This window comes from Eleutherodactylus coqui, chromosome 11 (genome assembly GCF_035609145.1).
Source record: "Eleutherodactylus coqui strain aEleCoq1 chromosome 11, aEleCoq1.hap1, whole genome shotgun sequence".
Lineage (NCBI taxonomy): Eukaryota > Metazoa > Chordata > Amphibia > Anura > Eleutherodactylidae > Eleutherodactylus > Eleutherodactylus coqui.
In genome coordinates, this window is record NC_089847.1 from 8,023,884 (window position 1) to 8,046,046 (window position 22,163).

Consider the following 22,163-nt stretch of genomic DNA (forward strand, 5'->3'; position numbering starts at 1 on the left):
ATAGAAATCCATGGCGGTTCTGCTGCATTTTTTTGCCGCGGACTCGCGCACGAAGTTAGTTCTATCAATGAGCAAAATCTGCATGTGGAAGTCCTGTGTTTCTAGGCAGATCAGGTCAATAAGTGACAAGTAACGTCACGTGGATCCGCACCGAATTGCATCGGAATTTCGCACATAGATTTTGCCCATTGATAGAATCTGCAGGAAAAAGTGCGCCAGAAATGTGGATTTTGGGCGATCTGCCGTGTGAACGTTACCTGAATGCTGGCGATTTTCTGCTGTGACAATTCCGTACATTTACAACCTGCATGAAGGCGCCCGAAGAGGGGTTGTCCCACCACATTAACTATCCCCCAGTGCTGAGACCCCCACTTATCCCGAGCACAGCATAGCGGTCGCATGTGCATCGCATCTCCACTCATTTCAATGGGACGGCCGGAGACGGCCGAGCGCTTATCTCAGTGTGGACCGTCTATGGCGGTGGCCCGACTCTCCTCTGCTGTTGGATTTCAACTTGCCCGATCTGTTGGTGCTCATTCACCCAGGCGTATTTCCGTATGTATGCTAACCGCGTGTTTCACGGACAGCAAACAGACCCATTATAGCCAATCAGGATATTCACAAAGGCGTGAAAGAAAATCGCATCTTGTCTTATTCTGGCCCGCATCCCAGATGGGAATCGGATGTGAATTGTCACCGACCGGCCTTGAAAAGCTGAGATAGGAAGCCCCCTTTAATCTGAATGAACTGCAGATACTTCATCACTGCGGTCTCCAACGAGCGTCTCTCCAGCCGTCACTACAACTCCCACCAGGAGACCGCCGCCCCGTCTGCATAGACGGAATTGGATGTTCTGTCACTAATTTATGCTAAACACATAGGTGTAATTCCTGTTGATGTCCACCATGTGGCGCTATAACTCCGCAGTAAGGGGAGATCTCGTCCTTAATTATGGAGAGCTAACCCTTAGTAATGATCAGATTAAACTGCATGAAACGCATCTAATCCTAAGTGTGTCCTGTGGGCCGCGTGAGATGTGCCAGCGTGTGCGTATATTAGTACTACTACTCCCATCAGCTTGTTAATATCGCCACAACGCTCCATGTGTATCAACCGCAGAGTTATACCACACAGGGCTGCAGTAGTGTTCCCGCGCTCCGTCTGTGGGTTTAAGTGTGCCAACGGGCGAGCATGGCAGCCTGGTCTGCCACGTATATAGGTGCCTATCAAGCCCTGCCTGAGACAACATCACAAATCACTGTATGCTGCAATACTGAAGTATTGCAGTATATAGTACAAACAACCAAATGATCACAAGATCAAGTCCCACATGGGGACTTAATAAAAGTGTATTTACTGCATATATTAAATCCCCATAGTCTATATTGATGTGTATAATGCGCCAAACTAAGACGCGCTGCGGTTTTTTCACAGGTGTGAGCGGCCATTAGAAGTCAGTGAGCTGTTAGCACCATGTATTCTGCGCATGAAAAGCATGTGCGTAATACTCGGGCGCCATCCGCCGTGTCAATGAGCCCTTAATAAAGTTTTTTAACAGTGAAAACAAAAAAGTTAAAAGTAAGGCCGGCTGCACACGAACGGGTTTGAATTGTGGAATCCGCGATCGTCTCCCGTTTGGATGATCCGTTCCACCCGCAAACCAATGCTGGCGAAAAGGCTCATCAGTGGGCAGAGTTCCTGCCGCTGGCAGAGTTTGCACTGAACAACCGCACTTGTTCTTCTACTGGGGTATCTCCATTCTTTTGTGTATACGGTCAGCATCCTCGCTTCCTTACAGCGATCCCTACTCCATCTGTCTGTCCTGCAGCTGATGTCACCACAGATACGCTTCGGGGAGTATGGAAAGAGGTACAGAAAAACTTGGAAGCAACGGGGGCTTGAATGCAGTTGCGTAGTGGGAGGAGTCTGTCAGTATCTGAACCGTACAGGATGGGACAGAAGGTATACCTGTCTTATAAAAATCTCAAATTAAGGGTCCCGTCCTTGAAGCTGGCACCACGTTACGTGGAGCCCTTTGTCATCACACGGGTGGTGAACCCTCTCGCCTATGAACTGGGTTTGCCAGCTACATGGAGGGTTCACAGGGTGCTCCATAAGTCTTTATTGAAACCTTTTGTTCCTAGCGAGAGTAGGGACCGCCGCCCAGTTGCCAGCCTGGGGTTAGCCAGGAGTGGAGGCAAGTAGGCAGGGATCGGGGTTGCGGGTAAGTTCTAGGGCAACCCGGGCGGGCGTATCATCGGGTACGATACCGTAACACACGCTGTTTCACATCTTCACCACTTTCATGGTCTTGTAGGAAGTTGTAGAAGTTTCCGTTAGTGATTAAAAGTGAAAGTGGAATGAAAGCGAGAATTCCTGCGCTCAGGGTAACCTCAGGAGGGAACACCTTGTCAGGAGGCCATACGTGGGTATGGTCAAGTGTAAAGACTATGCAATGAGGTGAAAGGACTAGTCGGTGACTAGACAAAATGGAGTTTTATTAAAACAGGACAAAGTAGCGCAATGCATTTGGGAGCTCTCACGGCTCCTTTTTCAAGCACAATATGACCCGTCAGACGCTGCTCCTCCACACAAAGACCCATGTGAAGGGTCAAAACGTCGCATTCTGTCTATAATATCTGAGGAATAAAGAATAAATCTGCAGCAAATCTGCTACGTGTGAACATACCCTAAGGCAGTGGTGGAGAACCTATGGCACACGTGCCAGAGGCGGCACGTAGAGCCATCCTTGCTGACACGAGCCACCGTCGGCCACTCACCACGTTAGTGAATACCGGCAGAGACCACGGCTCCCCTGTCGGCATTCACTCAGCAGCACTTCTAGTGGCGCTGATCCCGGCACACACTGTGATGTCAGTGTGCAGCCGGGATCCTCCTCCCCCCCTCCCCTGACGTCTCCTCTTAGGTTCTGTGAGAGCAGGGAAGGAGGCATCCGGGGGTACACACTGACGTCACAGTGTGCACCTGGGAGCAGTGGCAACAGCAGGGAGGAGGGGTAAGTATATGGGTCTCGGGGGGAGGGGGCAGCTATTACCACTGGGGGATGTCACTAATACTACTGGGAGCCACTGTGGGGTGTCACTATTAATACTGGGGCTACTAGGGGATTTCACTACTGTGGGCCGCTGTAGAGGGGTCACTGTTACTACTGTGGGCCGCTGTAGGAGTCACTAGGGGTAAGTATATGGGTCTCAGGGGGGGTGCTATTACTACTGAGGGCACTGTGTGAACTTACTATAACTGCTGTGGGCCGCTGTGGAGTGTCACTATTACTACTGGGGGCCGCTGTGGGGTGTCACTATTACTACTGGGGGCCGCTGTGGGGTGTCACTATTACTACTGGGCGCCACTGTGGGGTGTCACTATTACTACTGGGGTCCACTGTGGGGTGTCACTATTACTACTGGGGGCCGCTGTGCGGTGTCACTATTACTACTGGGGGCCACTGTGGGGTGTCACTATTACTACTGGGGGCCACTGTGGGGTGTCACTATTACTACTGGGGGCCGCTGTGGGGTGTCACTATTACTACTGGGGGCCGCTGTGGGGTGTCACTATTACTACTGGGGGCCGCTGTGGGGTGTCACTATTACTACTGGGGGCCGCTGTGGGGTGTCACTATTACTACTGGGGGCCACTGTGTGGTGTCACTATTACTACTGGGGGCCACTGTGGGGTGTAACTATTACTACTGGGGGCCACTGTGGGGGGAGTTACTATTAACACTAGGGCCACTCTTGGGGGGGCCCTATTACCGCTGGGGCCGTTCTGGGGGGGTCACTATTACTGCTGGGGCCGCTCTGGGGGGGGTCACTATTAATGCTGGGGCCACTCTTGGGGGGTCCCTATTAGCGCTGGGATATGTTTACACGAGGCGATAATGCTGCAGAATGTCCTCAGCGGAAATTTCCATGGCAAATTCCACAGCATTTCCACATCCAAAAGCAGTCAACATCTTCACCCGGTCTATTTTGAAGCCGCCTTGTCCTTTTTAGAACGACGGAGGTAAAATCATATGCTGTGATAAGCCCCGCCCCCTGACATGTTGGCACTTTGTGATAAGTGGGTTTTGGGCACTCAGCCTCTAAAAGGTTCGCCATCACTGCCCTAAGGGGATCTCACCAAGGGTCGGAAGTGCTGCCGATTTTCCAAATGCTGAAGACTTCAACCCCTTAGGCCTCCTTCCCACGAACGGATTTACGCCGCGTAAATCCGCGGCAAAAATCCGCTGCGTTGCACCATGCTATTAGGTTCTATAGCACAATGCTCACGATGCGTAATTCCACCGCGGAATTACGCACCGCGATTTCTCCCGTCCTCACCCGCAGCATGCTCTATTTGCTGCGGGTGAGGACGGGCTGTACGCGCTGACGGCTTCCATTGCAGTCAATGGAAGCCGTCCGTTCACGCTATTTCCCGCTGCAACCAGCGGAAGATAGCGTGAAAAAACGCTTCCCCGCCTACCGCCGCGCGTCATATGACGCGGCCGGCGCGTCACGTGACACGGCCGGCCACGTCATGTGACGCGGTGGGCGTGTCACATGACGCGACGGCGGTGGGCGGGGAAGCGTCTTCACGCGATCTTCCGCTGGTAAGTATGGGGTCTCTGGGGGGCGCCGTGACGGGCTTCACTGCGGAATATTACGCGGCGGAGCCCGTCACGCTCGTGGGAAGGAGGCCTTAAGGACCAAGTGCGGTAAAATACTGGGCTTGGTCCTGGGCTTAAATCCTGACCGATAGTAGAAGTACAATGCGAGATTAAAGCCTTTGCTCCTGCAATCAAGCAGCCGAGGACCCGAAGGAGAAGGGATAAGCGTCTTTCAACCACTTCTGCCTTCTCCTTTCCTGGCTACATAGTTCTTAATGAGCATTATGTACTAGAGGGAAAGTGGAAGTGTTTTTCCGCTATGTGACCCAGTGATCATGTGACCGGTGGGAGCCCCCTGTTACAGCAGAGCTGCAGAGTCCTAGCAGACCCCGATCAGCTCTGACAGTGACTATTGTCAGTACAGGGGGATGTTTCCTCTGTAACTGGGGCTCCTATGGATGCGGCTACAGTGGAAAAGTAAGAACTTGAAATAAATAAATAAAAAGACAATGTGAATGACCCCCAGAGGTCACATGTAAGGTCACATATAACGACGACAGTTACACGGATGCTGCATACACGGATAGTACATACACGGATGCACACGGACGCCACATACATAGATGCTACATATACGGACGCCAGTTACACAGACACTAAGTACATGGACGCCGCATATACGGACGCTGCATACACGGACACCAGTAACATGGATGCTGCATACACGGACGCCAGTTACACGGACGCTGCATACACAGACGCCAGTTACACGGATGCTGCATATACGGATGCCAGTTACACAGATGCTACATATACGACCTCTACATACACAGATGCCACATACAGAGATGCTACATATACGGACGCCAAATACACGGACACCACATACATAGTATCCATGTATGCATACAGAGACGCTAGTTACACGTCTACTACATACACGGATGCTACATACAATGACCCTGCGTGCACGGACGCTACGTACATGTCCACTACATTCACAAACGCTAGTTACATGTCCGCCGCATACACGAACGCTACATACATGTCCACTACATATACGGACGCCACATACACAGACGCTACATACATGTCCACTACATACACGGACGCCACATACACGTCCACTACATACATGACATATTAGTATATACTGAGTACAAGCTGCCACCAATAACAATAAGGCCGCCATCACTGATGATAAAATTGTGAAGAATGGGAGGGCGGGGCCGTCTGGTTTCCATGGTGACCATGCTAGGCCTCATCACCGCCCCCTCCGACTGGTTTGGAGACTCACCAGGAGCTCTTTCTCTCCATTGGTCGGACCGATCACTAGAAGGGGGACACCTTGTCACCTGGGGGTTGCTGGGAGTTGTAGTTTATGTCAGTGTTCTGAAAAGACATTCAGCGCTCACCAAAACTACAACTCCCAGAAACCCTCACAGCTGCAAGCAAGAAGCCGTCCAGCCAATCAGTGGCATTATTGAGTCTAGCAGGGTAGGTTGTGCTGCATATTTTCCAGTGTTATGTAGTGTGGTTGGTCTGTAGTGTAGTCATGGAGACACACAAGTCATACATGATTATATGATGGCAGCGGCACATGAGGCAGATGGCAGCACTTTATAAGGGCAAGAAAGACTCATTCAGACATCTGGTTGGATGTTTGGTCCTCAAAGAACGTACAATTTTTTCAGTGTATGTTAGTGTTGATACCTGTCACAAACGTACAGGGGGCCATTGAGAGCGGGGGCGGGGCTTATACTTTTATTACCGTTGTTATAGTGGTCCCAACTAGTAATAGAGACCCCCATAGTGGTCCAAGTAGTAATAATAATGACCCCCATAGTGGTACAAACTAGTAATAAGGACCCCTATAGTGTCCCTAATAGTAATAGTGAACCCCATAGTGGTCCCCAGTAGTAATAATGACCTCCATAGTGGTCCCCAGTAGTAATAATGACCTCCATAGTGGTCCCCAGTAGTAATAATGACCTCCATAGTGGTCCCCAGTAGTAATAATGACATCCCTAGTGGTCCCAATTGTTAAAATGACTCCATAGTGGTCCACAGTAGTAACAATGACCCCTATAGTGTTGCCAGTAGTAATAGAGACCCCATTATGTCTCCAGTAGTAATCGTGGCCCCAGTTGTAATAATGATCCCCATACCAAGCGAAGATGAACTGCGCCCTTAAGCACAAAACAGCTTATGTCACTAAGGGGTTAATGCTCTTAACCTGATACACAACATTGGCCATTAGGCCTCTTCCGCACGGGCGACAGTGATTGCGATTCCAGAAAACCGCATATCTGTAGCTGCTATGTGCTTGCGATTTTTCTCCCGCCAGAGATGTGATTTTTCTCCCATCGCAGAGCGTGTCGTCGCGGTTTTATAGCTCTGGACAATTACTTATCCGTCCGGGGTGCAGTGAGCCGTCTGTAACCCGGCCCAACCCAGTGACTGCCATCACCACTCCCACCACCTCTGTCCACGCCTTGTCACGTCTGCTCCGTGTATGAAAGCCTTCTCTAGCAGTATCCCAAAGGCCAGGCCGGGTGCGCCGCAGCGACCATCAACTGTTTATTCACTCCAGGTGCTGGCATGTCAGCAAAATGGCAGCTGCCCTCCAGAAGCTTCCCCCACGCTACTGGATAGACACCACTCCCTTCTGTGAGGCTCAAAACTGCGCCCGGCAGAATCTGCATAGACCTCCATGGCAGCCGGGGTTTTATAGCATAGCATGCGAGTCACTAGTGCCTGCGATGCCATGCTAGAAAATCGCAGCCTCCATAAAGAAACATGGGCCACAATGCAGAAAATCGTACAAGGAAATCGTCCGAGCGGAAGAGGCCTTATGGAGATGTGACCTGACACATGACATCATAGACCTCACATGACATCACAATAGCTACAGAATGTCCAGAGTTCTAACCCGGCACCATCTTATGTCAGTTGAGTTCGACGGCTTGAAGATGATTAGTGCAAGTATGTAGCTCCTCCCACAGCGCTGAGGTCTCGCTCTCACATGGCGTAGCTGGTAAAATGGGCGCAACGGGGCACATTTACTGAAGAGTTTCAGTGTTTTGGCATATAACAGTTGCACATTTTGTTGCACGGCATCTTGTGCGGGTGACTATTTAGTTCCCCAGTAGTAATAGTGTCCCCAGTTGAAATAGCACCTCCATAGTGTCCCCAGTAGTAATAGCACCCCATAGTGTCCCCAGTAGTAATAGCACTCCATAGTGTCCCCAGTAGTAATAGTGTCCCCGGTAGTAATTGCACCTCCATAGTGTCCCCAGTAGTAATAGCACCTCCATAGTGTCCCCAGTAGTCATAGTGTTCCCAGTAGTAATAGTGTCCCCAGTAGTAAAAGCACCCCATAGTGTCCTCAGTAGTAAAAGCACCTCCATAGTGTCCCCAGTAGTAATAGCACCTCCATAGTGTCCCCAGCAGTCATAGTGTCCCCGGTAGTAATTGCACCTCCATAGTGTCCCCAGTAGTAAAAGCACCCCATAGTGTCCCCAGTAGTAAAAGCACCTCCATAGTGTCCCCAGTAGTAATAGCACCCCATAGTGTCCCCAGTAGTCATAGTGTCCCCAGTAGTAATAGTGTCCCCAGTAGTAAAAGCACCCCATAGTGTCCCCAGTAGTAAAAGCACCTCCATAGTGTCCCCAGTAGTAATAGCACCCCATAGTGTTCCCAGTAGTAATAGCACCTCCATAGTGTCCCCAGTAGTAATAGCACCCCATAGTGTCCCCAGTAGTAATAGCACCTCCATAGTGTCCCCAGTAGTAATAGCACCCCATAGTGTCCCCAGTAGTAATAGCACCTCCATAGTGTCCCCAGTAGTAATAGTGTCCCCAGTAGTAATAGCACCCCATAGTGTCCCCAGTAGTAATAGTACCCCATAGTGTCCCCAGTAGTAATAGCACCTCCATAGTGTCCCCAGTAGTAATAGTGTCCCCAGTAGTAATTGCACCTCCATAGTGTCCCCAGTAGTAATAGCACCTCCATAGTGTCCCCAGTAGTAATAGCACCCCATAGTGTCCCCAGTAGTAATAGCACCTCCATAGTGTCCCCAGTAGTAATAGCACCCCATAGTGTCCCCAGTAGTAATAGCACCCCATAGTGTCCCCAGTAGTAATAGCACCTCCATAGTGTCCCCAGAAGTAATAGCACCTCCATAGTGTCCCCAGTAGTAATAGTGTCCCCAGTAGTAATAGCACCCCATAGTGTCCCCAGTAGTAATAGCACCCCATAGTGTCCCCAGTAGTAATAGCACCCTATAGTGTCCCCAGTAGTAATAGCACCTCCATAGTGTCCCCAGTAGTAATAGCACCTCCATAGTGTCCCCAGTAGTAATAGTGTCCCCAGTAGTAATTGCACCTCCATAGTGTCCCCAGTAGTAATAGCACCCCATAGTGTCCGCAGTAGTAATAGCACCTTCATAGGGTCCCCAGTAGTAATTGCACCTCCATAGTGTCCCCAGTAGTAATAGCACCCCATAGTGTCCCCAGTAGTAATAGTACCCCATAGTGTCCCCAGTAGTAATAGCACCTCCATAGTGTCCCCAGTAGTAATAGTGTCCCCAGTAGTAATTGCACCTCCATAGTGTCCCCAGTAGTAAAAGCACCTCCATAGTGTCCCCAGTAGTAATAGCACTCCATAGTGTCCCCAGTAGTAATAGCACCTCCATAGTGTCCCCAGTAGTAATAGCACCCCATAGTGTCCCCAGTAGTAATAGCACCCCATAGTGTCCCCAGTAGTAATAGCACCTCCATAGTGTCCCCAGAAGTAATAGCACCTCCATAGTGTCCCCAGTAGTAATAGTGTCCCCAGTAGTAATTGCACCTCCATAGTGTCCCCAGTAGTAATAGCACCTCCATAGTGTCCCCAGTAGTAATAGCACCTCCATAGTGTACCCAGTAGTAATAGTGTCCCCAGTAGTAATAGCACCTCCATAGTGTCCCCAGTAGTAATAGCACCCCATAGTGTCCCCAGTAGTAATAGCACCTTCATAGTGTCCCCAGTAGTAATAGCACCTCCATAGTGTCCCCAGTAGTAATAGTGTCCCCGGTAGTAATTGCACCTCCATAGTGTCCCCAGTAGTAATAGCACTCCATAGTGTCCCCAGTAGTAATAGTGTCCCCGGTAGTAATTGCACCTCCATAGTGTCCCCAGTAGTAATAGCACCCCATAGTGTCCCCAGTAGTAATAGCACCCCATAGTGTCCCCAGTAGTAATAGCACCTCCATAGTGTCCCCAGTAGTAATAGTGTCCCCAGTAGTAATTGCACCTCCATAGTGTCCCCAGTAGTAATAGCACCTCCATAGTGTCCCCAGTAGTCATAGTGTCCCCAGTAGTAATAGTGTCCCCAGTAGTAAAAGCACCCCATAGTGTCCCCAGTAGTAAAAGCACCTCCATAGTGTCCCCAGTAGTAATAGCACCTCCATAGTGTCCCCAGTAGTCATAGTGTCCCCGGTAGCAATAGTGTCCCCGGTAGTAATTGCACCTCCATAGTGTCCCCAGTAGTAAAAGCACCCCATAGTGTCCCCAGTAGTAAAAGCACCTCCATAGTGTCCCCAGTAGTAATAGCACCCCATAGTGTCCCCTGTAGTAATAGTGTCCCCAGTAGTAAAAGCACCCCATAGTGTCCCCAGTAGTAAAAGCACCTCCATAGTGTCCCCAGTAGTAATAGCACCCCATAGTGTCCCCAGTAGTAATTGCACCTCCATAGTGTCCCCAGTAGTAATAGCACCCCATAGTGTCCCCAGTAGTAATAGCACCTCCATAGTGTCCCCAGTAGTAATAGCACCCCATAGTGTCCCCAGTAGTAATAGCACCTCCATAGTGTCCCCAGTAGTAATTGCACCTCCATAGTGTCCCCAGTAGTAATAGCACCTCCATAGTGTCCCCAGTAGTAATAGCACCCCATAGTGTCCCCAGTAGTAATAGTACCTCCATAGTGTCCCCAGTAGTAATAGTGTCCCCAGTAGTAAAAGCACCTCCATAGTGTCCCCAGTAGTAATAGCACCCCATAGTGTTCCCAGTAGTAATAGCACCTCCATAGTGTCCCCAGTAGTAATAGCACCCCATAGTGTCCCCAGTAGTAATAGCACCTCCATAGTGTCCCCAGAAGTCATAGCACCTCCATAGTGTCCCCAGTAGTAATAGCACCCCATAGTGTCCCCAGTAGTAATAGCACCCCATAGTGTCCCCAGTAGTAATAGCACCTCCATAGTGTCCCCAGTAGTAATAGCACCTCCATAGTGTCCCCAGTAGTAATAGTGTCCCCAGTAGTAATTGCACCTCCATAGTGTCCCCAGTAGTAATAGCACCCCATAGTGTCCCCAGTAGTAATAGCACCTTCATAGTGTCCCCAGTAGTAATAGGACCTCCATAGTGTCCCCAGTAGTAATAGTGTCCCCGGTAGTAATTGCACCTCCATAGTGTCCCCAGTAGTAATAGCACTCCATAGTGTCCCCAGTAGTAAAAGTGTCCCCGGTAGTAATTGCACCTCCATAGTGTCCCCAGTAGTAATAGCACCCCATAGTGTCCCCAGTAGTAATAGCACCCCATAGTGTCCCCAGTAGTAATAGCACCTCCATAGTGTCCCCAGTAGTAATAGTGTCCCCAGTAGTAATTGCACCTCCATAGTGTCCCCCGTAGTAATAGCACCCCATAGTGTCCCCAGTAGTAATAGTGTCCCCGGTAGTAATTGCACCTCCATAGTGTCCCCAGTAGTAATAGCACCCCATAGTGTCCCCAGTAGTAATAGCACCTCCATAGTGTCCCCAGTAGTAATAGTGTCCCCAGTAGTAATTGCACCTCCATAGTGTCCCCAGTAGTAATAGCACCCCATAGTGTCCCCAGTAGTAATAGTGTCCCCGGTAGTAATTGCACCTCCATAGTGTCCCCAGTAGTAATAGCACTCCATAGTGTCCCCAGTAGTAATAGAGTCCCCAGTAGTAATTGCACCTCCATAGTGTCCCCAGTAGTAATAGCACCCCATAGTGTCCCCAGTAGTAATAGCACCTTCATAGTGTCCCCAGTAGTAATAGCACCTCCATAGTGTCCCCAGTAGTAATAGTGTCCCCGGTAGTAATTGCACCTCCATAGTGTCCCCAGTAGTAATAGCACTCCATAGTGTCCCCAGTAGTAATAGAGTCCCCAGTAGTAATTGCACCTCCATAGTGTTCCCAGTAGTAATAGCACCCCATAGTGTCCCCAGTAGTAATAGCACCCCATAGTGTCCCCGGTAGTAATAGTGTCCCCAGTAGTAATAACGAACCCAATAGTCACAGATCAGACTTTTAGGGACGCGGCTATTCCAAATATGTTTTTATATTTGTATCAATTCGAAAACTTTTTTTCTTGACGGCTCTGCATAAGAAGCCTGGCACGAGTCTCCCATGCCAAGGGATAACAGCCCGACACCTGCTCTAGCAGCGAGAACCCAATAAACCACGGATCACCGCTATTTAACTCTTTACACACCGTGGCATGTAAAACATTGACAGAGGGGGGAGGCAATATCTTGATAAGTTGCTGTCAGACCCAGAGGCTTGAACATGGCCTCCATGTCTGCCAGCTATGGTGGTCTATGAGGCTCAGCCACTGGAAGTCTATTAGTGGAATAATAACTTATGGTGATACTCAAGTCCCCTAGTGGGACCAAAATAAAAAGTTTAAACAGTTTAAAAAAGAAATAGTAAACAAAAATACAAACATCAGAACCCCCACCTGTCCCCCTTTACTATGTAAAAAATATATATTTATAAATCACACACAGTATCGCTGCATTTGAAATGACCCAGAGAGAAAAGCTAGTACATTATTTAACCTGCACATCATATGCCATGAAAAATAATTACATATGTACAGCTGGCATAACCTGGGTATTTCCTGTATATAATTATATATGTACAGCTGGTATAAGTTATAGATCTCCTGTATATAGTGATATGGAGTATGCTAGTATAGCCTGGGTATCTCCTATATATAATTTTATATGTACAGCTGGTATAAGTTATATATCTCCCTGTTTATAGTGATATGGAGCATGCTGGTATAACCTGGGTGTCTCCTGTATATAATTATATATGTACTGGTATAAGTTATACATCTCCTGTACATAGTGATATGGAGCATGCTGGTATAACCTGGGTATCTCCTGTATATAATTATATATGTACAGCTGGTATAAGTTATACATCTCCATGTATATAGTGATATGGAGCATGCTGGTATAACCTGGGTATCTCCTGTATATAGTTATATATGTACAGCTGGTATAAGATATACATCTCCTGTATATAGTGATATGGAGCATGCTGGTATAACCTGGGTGTCTCCTGTATATAATTCTATATGTACAGCTGGTATAAGTTATATATCTCCCTGTTTATAGTGATATGGAAAAATGATTCTTCATGCAGATGGAAAATCACAGCATGCTCCATTTTCCTGCGGTTCCTGCATGCATGGCTTCCATTGAAGTCAATGGAAGCCGTACGACCCGTGGACCTTCCGCAATTGACATTTCAGACGGGCCACGGATTCCACAGAAAAAGCGCAGCACTTTAAAAAAAAAATCTCCTGCATATCCAATGGCGAGCCGTGCGGACCATCAGCAGTGCAGATTCAAGATTCAGAAAGCAGGTACGTGCTTAGTAAAGTAATCCACCTGTACCATATCTTATACCCATCACCCCTCTGTATGGGGCTGTAATGAAGACAAATTCTCTGTAGATGTTAATATATTTATTATTAATGCATGAAAGATGTTCCCATCAGGCAGTGAATAGAAAGGAGCAGATGATGGTCATTCCGCTCTTCAGGCCTTGGCTTACTTTTGTGGTGTTTTTGGAAATGCAGGTGAAGATCACACATAGGTGACGCTTTCCTGGATTCCGCTTACTTTTGTGGTGTTTTTGGAAATGCAGGTGAAGATCACACATAGGTGACGCTTTCCTGGATTCCTACAACATGCCATGTTCAGCCTTTGGGCCCTCAGCTGCTTGCAATCTTAGCTGCTTCCTTCTGTCAAGTCCGATGGGTGCTGGAGCTGCTTTCTTCATTAGCAGCTTCCTTTTGTCATCGTCACCACATTGTAGATGAGATATCCAGATGGTTACATAGCAAGTAAGGTTGAAAGAAGTCCTTCGATTTCAACCTTTCTTGCTATGTTGTCCCAGAGGAAGGCGAAAAACCCCTGAGGATTGTTGGTTTGTCCTCATGTTAGGGAAGAAAATTCCTCCCTGACCCCAAATATGGCGATCGGAATAAATCCCTGGGTTGTTGAAGCTCGAATCTACCTGGATGTTAAGTGGTGGGTGTTCAATGGTGTTGGTAAGTCTGGTATATAGGAAAATCCCATATACCACTAAGTTGAGCACTTAGTTTACTTTCTTCTTGAATGGCCTCCTGGCAAATAATTGGGCCATCCAAGATTGGGTCTCGATGGTGTCAATGGTGTCAATAGGATGATACTGGTGAGACCACTCCGGACACAAAAAGCTGAATTCTTTGAAGATTTTTTGCTCTTCAGCGCTTATTTTGTTCCGTTTTTCCTTATAGCATAGCGTTCGCTTTATATTCTGTTTAACAGAAGCCGCTGTCATTATTGGCGGTGGTACGACTCTCCTGGCTTCTACATCTTCCCAGTTGATGTTGGAAAAATATGGATGTTTCCTCACGTCTCCTTCTACTCCTAGCCGAAGGTGCTGATCTTTATGCAGCAGCCCTTGTAAGATGTTCAGAGTGTCAGGAGTCAGTGACTCTGGGTAGTGTGGAGTATTTTCGAGGATGGCAAGCTTCGTGGCATTGGCATTTTGTCCATTAAAAGGAACCTTAGATGTGTACATCTGATACATTATCACGCCTATGGCAAAATAATCGACCCCCTGTCCGTGGTCCTGGCGCCTCACCACTTCTGGGGCCATGTATTGAAAAGTTCCTATACACCGTCCTTTGGTCTTTCCATTTGCATCCATCTTTGCAGCAATACCAAAGTCTGCTATTTTAACATGGCCATCTGCACAAAGAAGGATGTTTCCTGGCTTCAGATCCCGGTGTATGACGCCTTTCGTGTGCAGGAACTGCGCACCACAGATCACTTCTGATGTGATAAATTGTATTGTGGTGTGATCAATATGACTGTTCTTACGCATGAACTTTAACAGGTCCCCTCTGGTGGCCAATTCCATCACATAGTAGACACATTCTGCTGTGTGGAAGGCGGCCAGGCCGTGAATCAGGTGAGGGCTCTCGTGGGTTCGTCTTAAGATATTGCGCTCTACAAAATTGGGCGCACGCCTCGTGAAATACTGTTTGTTCGTCACTTTAATGGCAACACATTCCTTGCGGATGGTATCTGTTGCCAAATAGACTTTTCCAAAGGTACCTTCTCCCAGTGTCCGATGGAATAGGAAGGACTGTAATTTGAGGGGTACCGTGGCAGGTGTTACCTCACCAGGTTGTTCAGGTTTCTCCATACAGTTGTTGCTTGGTATGGGTTCCTCATAATGGCTACTGCCACTCTGAGAGGTGTTGGTAGATTTGTGGAGCTCTTCTGATACCTCATCTGCTAGAGAGCAGGAATCAGAGCTGTAGTCACTACTGCCGCTCTGGGAGGTTTGGATGGTTTTGTGCAGGTCATTGCTGCTTGACTCCGTAGATCTACACTCTTCTCTCTCTGTATTAATGGTAGTGCCTGTATTTTCCCCTTTATCATCGTCCTTTTCTTTCCCTTTAGATGATTCATTGTCTGTTTATAGGAAACAAAGAAACACGTGTTAATATGTATAACAATTATTACAGTGTTGATGTCTAGCCCACAGCAACACATATTCATATGTAGTCAGATCACGGAACATAAAACTGACACTATATTCACTAAAGTGTAAAACCCTAAACAAACCCTAAATACTGTCTTGTGTCTGCAGCTCTAGTGCGGATCTATGTGTTTCTATGGTTATAGACTATATCACTTCCCATGAACATTCCCAGTTACTTCCTCCTACCTCTACTGTTAATGTGACTGGGCCCTGGCATTTCACAAGAAGCTCTTTGGCTATTCTTGGTGTTTTGGGAGTTTTCCAGTCCATCTACTCCAGCTTCCTCGATCTTTGCTTCTTCATTATCTCCTACTTTACTCTCCAGTTGTTCTTCTCCATTCTGTTCATCCTCTGCATTATAATGCTGGATGAGCAGAGCTACGAGGTTCTGGATTTGGTCATTAATGTAATCGTACTCTGCCAGAATTTCCAACTGAGTAGCATTGTTCTGGGCACACAGATCTTCAAAGCTGTGGATCAGGTCATTAAGACGATGGTGTTCTGCTCGTATTTCCTGTTCCACAAAGCCATCTGTCACCAGTTCTGCCTCCTCATTGTTGGTCTCGATGTTTTGGTTGTTCTCTACATCGTTCTCTCTTTTCTGCTCTTCAGATGACACGTTGGCTGTTAAGAAAAAATGTATAGTTATATGATAATGAGTCAAATCAGGAAACCTGAAACCTGCTTTATACATAAGGAAAGAGAAAGGAGACTGATGGCAGGTTATACATCTCCCAGAAAAATAAGCTCTATGGCGCCCCCGCAAGGTGCCCTTCCCCTATCACCCACATTGGTAGAGGACCACGCATCTGCATTTTGGGCTGGTTTATATTGTACCAAAGCCTATTAGCTTATCACTTCTATCATGACTTCCAGAGAATCCTGAGCACTTTCATTACTACACATTCCCTTTGCACCCCCTTCCTCCATTATCTCTAGCAGCTACTTCCTATATTATTGGTGTCCTTTTGGCAATAGCTATAACCATAATTATTTTATATTATATGAAAATTACATGATATCCTACCTTTGGTGTCATCCATATCGGTACCACTGGGCTGTGGGAGTTCCTCCTCCATGTTTAGCCCGCTGGGTGTTGGGAGTTCCTCCTTCATCATTAGCCCGCTGGGTGTTGGGAGTTCCTCCTCCATGTTTAGCCCGCTGGGTGTTGGGAGTTCCTCCTCCATCATTATCCCGCTGGGTGTTGGGAGTTCCTCCTCCATGATTATTCCACTGGGTGTTGGGAGTTCTTCAGCACTTCTCTCTTCTTGGATGGAAGTGCAACGCCTCATACACCCAGTAAACCTCACCCAGGTTTTTCGCAAGCGTGCTAAGAACCGGTTCTTTCTTGGTTTCTTAGCTTTACTTGGCTCGTCCTGGCCATCAAGGCCATTGTTCTTCTTTTCAGGAATGTGCTCGATCTTATCAGCTTCTTCCTGTAAAAGGTTGGTCTTCTTTTTTGCCTTCATTTTTTCACAAAGGCGAAAATATAGAAAATCTAGAAATCCGTGGGGATTGACGCTCTCACTTATTCTCTGCTAGCTGCAGCAAGTGAATGCAACGATTCTGACCCGTGCACCTGTATAAGAAGGCTTGTGCCATTGTGATGTCATAACTGCCATTGTGATGTCATCTTCTCAGCATTGTGATGTCATCAACTGCCTTTAGGAACATTCTAGAACATGTATAGACATGTTTATGTGTATAAGATTGATTTTCCTGCTGATCACAGCTGTTAACCCTTTAAATGCCACAATCAGAATTCAGGGATCACTAACGGCTTCCCCATGAGCAATGAGATTGAGGGGTGCCATTAGATTACCATGGCCATCAAGGGCCTTCCGAATGCCCTCAAGGCTGCCATTGCCATTGCAGATTACCGATTATCAGATTGCGGTATAGTGTAATACTATGGTATTGCATCATGCTGCATGAGTGATCAAACAACCACAAGTTTATTTTCCCTATGAGGACTAAAAAATGCAAAAAGTTAATTTAAAAGAGTTTTATTAATCATACAAAAAAATTAAAGGTAAAAATTTTTTTAAAAATTGCCATATTTATAATATAAAAAATCCAAATAAACCCCCCACCCCAAATTTGGTATTGCTCACATAGGTCAGAAACAATCCTGAAAACTCAAAATACGCACTGTAGCAATTTGCAACTGATTTTATTAGCTACATCGCTCCTCCTTACCTCCGAAAACATGGCGCTGTCAGCACACCCTGGCATAGGCCCTCTGGCAGCCTCTAGTGAGCACCGAGCTGATGCTCAGGTGACTCTGCTCAGGTGACTACTTCTACATCACCTGATCAGCGGCTCGGCGCTCACTAGAGGCTGTCGGGCTGCATTGGCAGCGCCATGTATTCTCAGGTGAGGGGGGAGTGATGTAGCTACTAAAATCAGCTGTGGATACCTACGGTGTGGATTTTGATGCAAGTTTGTACGCAGAAATGCTGTTGAATTTCCCACTAAATTTTCAGCAGCATTTCCGCTCCATAGAAACACATCCTTAAGATATGGTTGCTTGGGCCATAAATGCTGCAGATTTACCAATGTGTAAAATCTGCAGCAGATATAGCTTGTGTGCACATACTCTTGGACATTGTGGGAGTGCAGTGTACAGGATGGCCTGCAGAGGGTGTTAGACAGCCATTCTGATACTTGCAGACCGAAAACACCTATGGGTGTGGCATGAAAAAAAGATAAAAGGAGCAGTTCCTACCACACTCAGGGGGAAGTGACAGCTTAGCTAAACTGGAAGGACTGCAAGCCTGAGGTCCAGTGTGGAAGAGTGTGAGGTGGTGTGAAGATGCCACATCAGGAGCCTGAGGTCCGTGATGACCAGTTTGGGCCTGTCACTTTGTCTGTAAAAGGAGGATGCCCTCTAGACGCCCTGTAGGGGTTAGTGATATGGAGCATGCTGGTATAACCTGGGTATCTCCTGTATATAATTATATATTTTCGGCTGGTATAAGTTATACATCTCCTGTATATAGTGATATGGAGCATGCTGGTATAAACTGGATATCTCCTGTATATAATTATACTAGCTTACCCGTCGCGCGTTGCTGCGAAGACAGACAGACAGACATACATACGTTTTTATATATCTAGATAACAACCAATCACAGCACAGCTTTTTTAGGTTACCTCAGTGGTATAATATATAACAACCAATCGCAGCGCAGCTTACATGTTACCTCAGCTTCGAGTTTCTATTACATTGGGAAGCGAGAGAATTCGATTCCGTACGTAAAATGTGGACGCTAATTCTTTTGCGCATAGAATTGAATAATCGAGTTGGGACCGATTAGCTTTTCCTATTTATGACATATTCAATGCTCACGCCAAATTTCGAGTTTCTATGTGAGAAAATTACATTCCGTACGCAAAATTTGGACGCTAACTCTTTTGCGCATAGAATTGAATAATCGAGTTGGGACCCATTAGCTTTTTTCTATTTATGACATAATCAATGCTCGTGCCAAATTTCACGTTTCTATGACATTGGGAAGCGAGAAAATTAGATTTCGTACGTAAAATTTGGACGCTAATTCTTTTGCGCATAGAATTGAATAATGGAGTTGGGACCCATTACCTTTTCCTATTTATGACATAATCAATGCTCGTGCCAAATTTCAAGTTTCTATAACATTGGGAAGCGAAAAAATTAGATTCCGTACATAAAATTTGGACGCTAATTCTTTTGCGCTTAGAATTGAATAATCGAGTTGGGATGAGACATAAGGCCTTGCCCATAAGCATTCCCCAACCTCCAAGAACTGAACCTACCTACCTGAATGAGATTTTGTAGGCCGCTGCTTCCCCCTTGCAGGCTGAATAAAATAGCCGTTGGGTGGAACATACAATTTATCCGGCTGCTGTGGCTTCTTAGGAAGATATCCTAGTACTTGTTTACCCACTTCCAACTCCAATGGTAATTGGCTGGCGTGCTCTAGTGGTTCCAAGCTGTACGTGTCATAATAGAGCCTTAATGACATCACAATGCAGCTTTATAGAACACTAGCGTACCCGTCGCGCGTTGCTGCGAAGACAGACATACATACATACATTCGTTTTTATATATCTAGATGACGGCAGCAGCGACCACTGAGGTTTTGTAGGCCGCTGCTTCCCCCTTGCAGGCTGAATAAAATAGCCGTTGTGTGGAACATCCAATTTATCCGGCTGCTGTGGCTTCTTGGGAAGATAGCCTAGTACATGTTTGCCCACTTCCAACTCCAATGGAGACTGACTGTAAATGGCTGGCGTGCTCTAGTATTTATGGTTTCAAGCTGTACGTGTCATTGCATACAGTCTATCTATCTATCTATCTATCTATCTATCTATCTATCTATCTATCTATCTATCTATCTATCTATCTATCTATCTATCTAGGTTATTGCATACAGTCTATCTATCTATCTATCTATCTATCTATCTATCTATCTATCTATCTATCTATCTATCTATCTATGACATCCGGAAATGAGAGAATTAGATTCCGTACATAAAATTTGAACGCTAATTCTTTGGCGCTTTGAATTGAATAATCGAGTTGGGACCCATTAACTTTTCCTATTTATGACATAATCAATGCTCGTGCCAAATTTCAAGTTTCTATGACATTGGGAAGTGAGAGAATTAAATTCCGTACATAAAATTTGGACGCTAATTCTTTTGCGCTTAGAATTGAATAATCGAGTTGGGATGAGACATAAGGCCTTGCCCATAAGCATTCCCCAACCTCCAAGAACTGAACCTACCTACCTGAATGAGATTTTGTAGGCCGCTGCTTCCCCCTTGCGGGCTGAATAAAATAGCCGTTGGGTGGAACATACAATTTATCCGGCTGCTGTGGCTTCTTAGGAAGATATCCTAGTACTTGTTTACCCACTTCCAACTCCAATGGTAATTGGCTGGCGTGCTCTAGTGGTTCCAAGCTGTACGTGTCATAATACAGCCTTAATGACATCACAATGCAGCTTTATAGAACATGTTGGGGCATGTTCAAGGGCGTCCGATGTTGATGACATCAGTGATGACATCACAATAGCAGGTGGCTTACTTACTCGATCTACGTGGGGGGGGGGGCGTAACTTTCGACGACGCTCGCGCGCCATTTATCGTAGGATATTTGTACTATGCCTATAATCTTCCCAGGAGTGTACTTAACAACTTCCCAAAGTTTCATGGCGATCGGATGAATGGTGTAGTAGCGCATAAAGGACAAACAGACACGCACGCACGCAGACACGCACGCACGCACGCAGACAGACATACATTCAATTTTATATATATAGATGTTGGGGCATGTTCAAGGGCGTCTGATGTTGATGACATCAGTGATAACATCACAATAGCAGGTGGCTTACTTATTCGATCTACGTGGGGGGGGGGCGTAACTTTCGACGACGCTCGCGCGCCATTTATCGTAGGATAGTTGTACTATGCCTATAATCTTCCCAGGAGTGTACTCAACAACTTCCCAAAGTTTCATGGCGATCGGATGAATGGTGTAGTAGCGCATAAAGGACAAACAGACACGCACGCACGCACACAGACATACATTCATTTTTATATATATAGATATGTACAGCTGGTATAAGTTATACATCTCCTGTATATAGTGATATGGTGCATACTGGTATAATCTGGGTTTCTCTTGTATATAATTATATATGTACAGCTGGTATAAGTTATACATCTCCTGTATATAGTGACTAGTAATTATTAGGACATAGTCCCAGTGTTTCTGGTGGCACATCACACTCACAGCAGCTTGATTACCACACAAGATAAACACGTCTTGGCTCCTGCCTCAGCAGTGACATCACCACAGATCCTTCAGCCAACCGAATCTCTGTGGTGGAGGTAGGTCAGTGTCTTCTGTCAGGACCGCCGAGTTGTGTCTTCTCAGATAATAATGACCTAGTTGTATTCTCATTTTGTTATTTTTGTCCTCCCCTTCCAAGAGCCCTAACCGTGCTGTTCTTCTGTCAGTCAGACTCTGTGTTTTATATATGTTGTAGGACATTCAATGGCGTCACCAGGGGGTGGAGCGATGATGTTACCAGGGGTGGAGCATAAGAATCACTCACACACATACATACAGACAAGTGGTCGCTAGTAGTTTGATGGAGCATGCTGGTATAACCTGGGTGTCTCCTGTATATAATTATATATGCACAGCTGGTATAAGTTATATATCTCCCTGTTTATAGTGATACTAGCGTACCCGTCGCGCGTTGCTGCGAAGACAGACATACATACATACATTCGTTTTTATATATCTAGATGACGGCAGCAGCGACCACTGAGGTTTTGTAGGCCGCTGCTTCCCCCTTGCAGGCTGAATAAAATAGCCGTTGTGTGAAACATCCAATTTATCCGGCTTCTGTGGCTTCTTGGGAAGATAGTCTAGTACATGTTTGCCCACTTCCAACTCCAATGGAGACTGACTGTAAATGGCTGGCGTGCTCTAGTATTTATGGTTCCAAGCTGTACGTGTCATTGCATACAGTCTATCTATCTATCTATCTATCTATCTATCTGGGTTATTGCATACAGTCTATCTATCTATCTATCTATCTATCTATCTATCTATCTATCAGGGTTATTGCATACAGTCTATCTATCTATCTATCTATCTATCTATCTATCTATCTATCTATCTATCTATCAGGGTTATTGCATACAGTCTATCTATC